We start from the raw sequence: 6727 nt of genomic DNA on the forward strand, positions 1-6727 counted from the left end.
GCTACCTCCCCTTGGCCTTTTTTTTTTTTTTTTTTCTTCTAAACCATAGGGGGATAAATCTGCTCATCAGACACCCTAACAGGAAGGTTAGGGTAGTGTGGGGATGAGGCCGTCTTCTACAATGCCGGTAGAAGCCAGGACTACGTGCAACCCGATCTGACCTGCCCGCAAAGGAAGGGTATCACTACCCTTCAGGCCCTATCAGATGCACCCGTAGGTTGCAGACAGCAGGATCTCACCTACCCCGACCCTTGCCGGGGACCCCTTTCCAACCGCGGGCTCAGATCCAACCCAGTAGACCGACGCCACGACAGCACCGCTACCGGGACTTCCTCTCCGCGGCCACTTAATCACTGTAAGGGTCGATCTCGACCGCAGGGCACCGGTATGACCTACGAAGCCGACTTCGATCCCCTGGACCACCTCTTGTACTGCATCTGGACTAGCCATTCTCCGAGTCCACGCGCCACCTCCTCTGTAGCTCCCAGACGATATGGGTGATAGCCGTTGAAACGGCATTCCAGCTAATCTCATCCCTACACCTCCCCTTGGTCTATTCGGCCAGAAGGGGGTGGCAGCCCATGGTCTGTTATCGTAGCGTGGGAACAGCATTTCCACGATCCTCTGCAGCATCACGGGTGAGCGTTCCGGGGGCGCAGACGCTCCTTTCGTTTTGGCCTTGACTACTCTGTAGGCATCGCCCCAGGGTGTCGTGTTGGCTGCCAGGCAGAGATTTTCGAAACACGCTCGTTTTCGTGTCGTAATCTCTTTGCTCAGTGCCAGTTTAGCCACCCTATAGGCCTCACCTCTTTCCGCTCTACCCTCATCGGTACGAGCTCTTTGCATCCTCCTCCTCGCTCTTAGGCAGGACGCTCTGAGCTCTGCGATTTCAGGACACGCCTAGGCATCGCGGCACCGCACGCACGGCTTAGAGATCCGACTAGATCTTCACTGGACAGATCGTCGGTGTTGGGCTCCATAAGTAACCTTTCGATGAATGACACCTTATCGAAGTGCGAGGTCAGCCATCCTCGATGGCTGTCGATGACCTTCGGCTGCGTCCTCCTTCCACCATGTTCCACCCTATATCGTACAGCCAGGTGGTCACTATGCGTGTACCCATTTTCGACCCTCCAGTCTGAGCTAGGGTTTAAACCCGGTCTCCAGAAGGTCATGTCAATGATGGACTCTGCACCGTTCCTACTGTAGGTCATTATTTCACCTACGTTCGCGACATCCACATTCAGCCTTGCCATGGCTTCGAGTAATGCCCAGCCTCTCATATTAGTCGATCGGCTACGCCACTCAATCGCCCAGGCGTTGAAGTCTCCGCCGATGATCACGGGACTCAAACCTACTAGCACGTTTGTTAACGTATCCAGCATTGCTGAGAACTGGTTTATCGGCCACCTGGGTCTGGGTGGGGCATAACAACTACAGTAATACACCCCATTTATCTCCGCTATTGCGAAGCCCTCGTGCGACCTGGAAATTATTTCCTGGATCGGGAAACGACCGGTTGTACAGATCGCCGCTAGCTTAGCCTTATCCACTACCCAATTCCCGTTAGCGGGTGGGATGCGGTAGGGGTCAGCTAGCAGGGCGATGTCTGTACTTGACTCCGAGACTGACTGCCACAGCAACTGCTGCGCAGCTTCACAGTGGTTCAGGTTTAGCTGTGTAACCTGCATTATCGTTTAGCACTTCGACCTCCTCGCGTGCCTGGACCTTTAGGCCCGCCCGTCATGTGGCCCTTGTTAGCCGTGCAAATCAAGCATTTTGGTGCCGAGGTGCACTTCCTGGCGAAATGGCCTTCTACTCCGCATTTTCTGCAGAGTTTACTCCGATCAGGGCCTTTGCATGCCCAGGACTTATGTGCTTGCTCAAAGCACTTGAAGCACGCCACTGGCGGCTCGTGTATGCTGAGCGGGCACACTGACCAAGCTACCTTGACCTTGCCGACTGCTTTTCGCCCCGCATGGCCTTCAGCACCTCGGCGTATGTGTCCGCCTCGGCTTTGAAGACCAGCGCGTCGCTCCTTTCGCGAGGAATTCAGACCGACGATTGGAAAGATTAGCGCCCACCAGCTGACGAACGAAAATGGCCTACGCCTCATCGATTTCGCCGCCTCCAAGAACATGGCCATTCGTAGCACCTTCTTCCAGCTGTAAGTTTGAGGTTACTTAGAGGAAAGAGCATGTGACTCGCCTGGTGACTTTACTCTCAGGGGCTAGCCTTGCTTCCCTATCCGAGACGGGCAATTTAGGTTGGGAAGGGGTTCCTTCCGCCGCTCTTCAGACCGGTCTGCTCCTGGCACTCCCGCTCACGCATGGCTCACTATCGGCTTGCTACCGGACCACTCTCACAAACTTTTCTCGCCGAGGGGGGAGAAGGGCTCACGATTCCCACTCCCCGCGGCTCACGGTTTCACGGGTGATATTCTCACTGAGCTATATCACTTCTTAGCTCCTAGTGGCCGCTTATCACCGGCCCAGAACTACCGACTTTCAGATCACACCACTTTGGCCAGTCTATAGCCGATCTTCAGCCCAGGGGCTCACCACCGCACTTTTTCGGCACTTTATCAAATGGCCTCACCGTAAAATCACGCACTTTAATCGCGGGGCAAGGTTCCGGAGGACCGCTTTCCGAATATTCGGCCACTGGCCCAGCAGGGTTCACTCCCGACCGCACTTTAATACTATAACGACCACGAGGCGGTCATATGGCGTTGGAAATTCACTCGCGGCGGGATCACTTGATCGATCTATCCTCATCGACGGTTAGGACACAAGAGAGCGCTCTGTTCGACGGTTCTCTATTCGACCCCTCTTCACGATCGCTCGGGTCTACCTTGGGCGGAAACTCCCAACCGAAGTCTCGGTCATTGCGTTTTCCCCCTTATAATTGCCGTGGGGGGAGCAAACTCGCGTTTATCGCTGTCGGAGTGGAGTCCGGTGTTTCGCGGCATGTCAAAAAGAGGATTTTTATTAACAATTTAACGGTTTAACTCCTAAACACTCACAAAACAATTTTAATGTTGGTTATCTAACTATGGGACATTTATTTAAATGTAACACAGCACAGCCTTCCGTATCGTTACACCTGGAGATCACCACAACAAACAGAATCGCAAATCGACCACGTTCTGATTGATGGACGGCACTTCTCCGACATTATCGACGTCAGGACCTATCGTGGCGCTAATATCGACTCCGACCACTATCTGGTAATGGTCAAACTGCGCCTAAAACTCTCCGTCATCAACAATGTACGGTACCAGCGACCGCCACGGTACAATCTAGAGAGCGACTGAAATAACAGGATGTCGCCTCAGCATACGCTCAGAATCTCGGGGCCGCGTTGCCAGACGAGGGCGAGCTCGATGAGGCCCCTCTAGAGGACTGTTGGAGTACAGTGAAAGCAGCCATCAACGACACAGTCGAGAGCACCATCGGGTACGTGGAACGGAATCGACGGAACGAATGGTTCGACGAAGAGTGTAAAACGGTTTTGGAGGAGAAGAACGCAACGCGGGCGGTAATGCTGCAGCGAGGGACCCGACAGAACGTGGAACGCTACAAACAGAGGCGGAAACATCAGGCCCGCCTCTTTTGGGAGAAAAATTGATTGAGCATCTGAATGGCGTGGAGAACGTAGGCACGGGAGACCACGGCAACGGAGGAAACGACGAAGCCAGTGCAGCGGAAGACGGAAATAAACCAACTCCCACGCTGAGAGAAGTAAAGGATGCCATTCATCAGCACAAAATCAACAAAGCAGCTGGTAAGGATGGTATCGCAGCTGAGCTCATCAAGATGGGCCCAGAAAAGTTGGCCCGCTGTCTGCGGGAACCGAACAGCTACCGGAGGAGTGGAAGGAAGGAGTAATCTGCCTCATTCGCAAGAAAAGCGACCATTTGGAATGTGAGAACTTCAGAGCGATCACTATTCTGGATGCTACCTACAAAGTGCTATCCCAGATCATCTTCCGTCGTCTGTCACTAAAAACGAATGAGTTCGTGGGAAGTTATCAAGCTGGCTTCATCAACGGCCGGTCGACAACGGGTAGCTCTTCACCATACGGCCAATCCTTCAGAAATACCGTGAATACCAGGTCCCAACGCATAACCTGTTTATCGACTTCAAAGCGGCATACGACAGTATCGATCGCGCAGAGCTATGGAGAATCATGGACGAAAACGGCTTTCCTGGGAAGCTTAATACTATTTAGTCTATTAAGTTAACCCTCGAGCGATCGCGTTGTTGTATTTTGTACAACACGTTGAAAAAATCTCGCTTTCTATACTCAGCATTAGCGTGGTGCTGAGGCAGGTAGCCAACCGCGCGAGTTACGGAAGGTTAATAGACTGATTAAAGCAACGATGGACGGTGTGCAAAACTGCGTAAAGGTTTCGGGTGAACTATCTTGTTCATTCGAAACTCGCCGGGGGCTGCGACAAGGTGATGGACTCTCATGCCTACTATTCAACATCGCTCTGGAAGGTGTGATGCGACGATACGGGCTCAACAGCAGGGGAACGAGTTTCACAAAATCCGGTCAATTTGTGCGCTTTGCGGACGGCATGAACATTATTCCACCTCTGGTGGAATGGTAAAAAGTGCAAGTACTTATTAAAAAAAATATCGAAGAAATCTTTTAGCGCCTCAGAAGATATGCTGTGAAGAAGTTGTGTTTCTCTGCGTTTGGCTGGCGCTTGTATATCGTGGATCTCGAGCTGAAACAGTTTCTGTTGATGAAAATCAGTTTCCAGCTGCGGTGATGCTGCACAATTTGTTTTCCTATTGGTGTCGTTCATAATGTGAATTAGATGAAAAGTTCGCGTGTTTTGAATAGAGAAAATCTTGTATTCAGATAAGTTAAGTTTGAAAGTGTAAGCACCCGGCATATGGTCTGGCGATGACAAATTGTTTGAGTTGTAGTTACTGTTTGAATGTTTCTATAATCTATAGTGATAGCAGTGTCGCAGCGATTCCTGAATCAACGAATTGTAGGATCGACGTTGTACTACAAAGCTACTCAGTAAATGGGTGAGACCTTTCCAATTTACATTAAATATCATCCAATATGACACATTTACATATATTTCAACCATATTGACCATATACAATCTGGAGCGTTTGGCACGGTATGTCCACGCATCCTTCCTCCCCTGTAGATTCAAGAATTACTTCGACGAAAGAACAATCATTCAAAACTCGAGGTACTTCAAAGAATCATCTTTGCATCATCTTGGCAAATACAACGCAGTAGGCCTGGCCGCTTTGACGCTTGTGTCATATCTTTGATATGCTGCAAGCCTTAATATTGACAAGAAAAGTAATCGGGCATGATCTAACCCGATTACTTTCCAGGATGCTTTCTCGTACTGGCTGCGTTTGTATTAGATTAGATTAGATTAGATTAGATAGACGGGGATACCTTCGAGGTGGTGGAGGAATTCGTCTACCTCAGATCCTTACTGACGGCTGACAACAACGTGAGTCGTGAAATTCGAAGGCGCATCATCAGCGGAAGTCGGGCCCACTACGGGTTCCAGAAGAAGCTGCAGACCCACGCACCAAATGAACCTTGTACAAGGTGCTAATAAGACCGGTGATCTTTTACGGACACGAGACATGGACCATGCTCGAGGAGAACCTACAAGCACTCGGAATTTTTGAGCGACGTGTGCTAAGAACGATCTTCGACGGCGTGCAGAAGAATGGTGTGTGACGGAGAAGGATGAACCACGAGCTCGCTGCACTCTACGGTGGACCCAACATCCTGAAAGTGGCGAAAGCTGGACGGATACGGGAGCGTCCATAAATGACGTCACACAAAAAATATCCATTTTCAACCCCCCTTTCCCCTGCGTCACACTTTTTGTATGAGAATGAGACCTCTGAATTTTTTGTACAAGATGACACACTTTTCAGAACCGGGTATTTTTTTCACAAATCACCCCCATAGTTGAGTGATACAAGTAGTCCTTAACGAAATTCAGCGTCCATGTGTAAATCTCTGTTTTGTTTACATATGTTACATACGGTGTTTGGTAAAGTTAGGCTTGATGTATGCTTTTTTGGGCAGTGGCATTCATTGCAATGTGGTATTTTCCTAGTAGGGGAACTGCGGCCATAACGCCCATAGGGGGCAAGTTGCGCCACCCCTGTTTTAGACAAACCACGTTATTTTCAGTACTTTTTTCAATTGCAATCGCTAAAATAAGAATAAAAATGCTTCTTTGCATTTGAGTTTACATATTTTTACTAAAAAAAATTGTACAAAAACTTCGAAAAAAGATTTTGGTTACTTTTGATGTAATTTTAGCCTGTCAAATGTTTGCACTTTTTAACATCATTTAAAAGAATTTTTTCTCGCTATCCCCACAAACTGTTTGCACACTCCCATTATTTGTGTACCAAGCGGAAAAAGTATCAAATTTGACCCTTACAACTTTTTTACAAGGGTCCAAACTTCTGAGGCATATGTGGGGTAAAATGCCCACCCCTAGTTATTTACATTAAAATAGCCATTTAGATCCAAATTCTGGCACAAATTATGTAGAACACAAGTTGGAACCAAGCAACAGCACATTTTTACTATAAATAAGTTCACTAATCACACAGCCATGCGTCATTTTGTAGTAATTATTGATAAAACAGCTCACTATGACGTTTACATGGAATTGACCCATAATTACAGGTGATCCATAATTATGTAA

The sequence above is a fragment of the Aedes albopictus genome, chromosome 1, assembly GCF_035046485.1.
Source record: "Aedes albopictus strain Foshan chromosome 1, AalbF5, whole genome shotgun sequence".
NCBI lineage: Eukaryota > Metazoa > Arthropoda > Insecta > Diptera > Culicidae > Aedes > Aedes albopictus.